This window comes from Myotis brandtii, unplaced genomic scaffold (genome assembly GCF_000412655.1).
Source record: "Myotis brandtii unplaced genomic scaffold, ASM41265v1 scaffold97, whole genome shotgun sequence".
NCBI classification, from domain to species: Eukaryota; Metazoa; Chordata; class Mammalia; order Chiroptera; family Vespertilionidae; genus Myotis; species Myotis brandtii.
This window is the reverse complement of record NW_005372020.1, coordinates 816,182-817,154: the sequence shown is the minus strand read 5'-3', so window position 1 is coordinate 817,154 and position 973 is coordinate 816,182. Positions and strand designations below refer to the sequence as shown.

General features: G+C 58.7%; 1 protein-coding gene across 1 annotated transcript in view; it reads right to left on the bottom strand.

Annotated features, from left to right (window-relative positions):
* Positions 1-973, bottom strand: part of NCOR2 (nuclear receptor corepressor 2) — a 172,730-nt gene that overhangs the window by 111,720 nt on the left and 60,037 nt on the right. The window lies entirely within an intron of this gene.

Genomic DNA, 973 nt, shown 5'->3' with positions numbered 1-973 from the left:
CAAGCACCACGCAGTGCGCCCAGCGTGACTGAGAAACTGGAAATTATTTCATTTTAGCTGATTCCAACTTATTATTATTTTTAAAATATATTTCTATTGATTGCAGAGAGGAAGGGAGAGGGAGCGAGAGACAGAAACATCAAGGATGAGAGAGAACCATGAATCGGCTGCCTCCTGCGTGCCCCACACGGGGGATCGAGCCCGCGTGTGCCCTTGACCGGGAATCGAACTGTGACCTCCTGCTTCACAGGTCAAGGCTCAACCACTGAGCCACGCCGGCTGGGCAGCTGATTTCAATGTCAACAGCCGCTGGCTACGGCGCTGAGCCACAGTGACCGCACGTCCCACGGGACACGAGTCCCGGGAGGAAGGTGACTCCGCCTCCTCGAGGCGCCCTGGTGCGTGGTCTTGGGAGCATGGAGGAGGGGGCTGGCACCGGACAGGCTTGACCTACAGACCTGGGAGGGGACAGGCCAGCACCAGCCCCTCCCCGGGCACACAGGGCCCTCTCTGGGCCCCAGCCAGGGTCACGAGGGCTGAGCTCGGGGTCCCGGGGGTGCCCCGGCCCGAGCAGGCAGGGCTGCGAGGCCTGAGGGGGTACCCGCCAGGTGCACAGTGGGAGGCTGACCCAGGTCAGGGCCCCTGCCCTCCGGCTGCCAGTGGGACTCAGCCGACGGGCAGCACCGAGGAAGGTGGGGGCGGGGGGGGGGCGGAGATCAAGGTGCTTAGAGCATCTTCCCGATTCCCCAAGGTCGCAGGCTCGGTCCCCGGTCAGGGCACACACAAGCAGCAGCCAATGAATGCATCAGCACGTGCAACAACACATCCATGTTTCTCTCTCACTCCACCCCCAACTTCTCTAAAAACATCCAAGTAAATAAATTTAAAATTTACATTTTTTTTCTTAAATCTTTAATAGTTCTTTATTGATGAAAGTATTCCCTATGTCTCCCTCCCCCCCCCTTGACCCCTT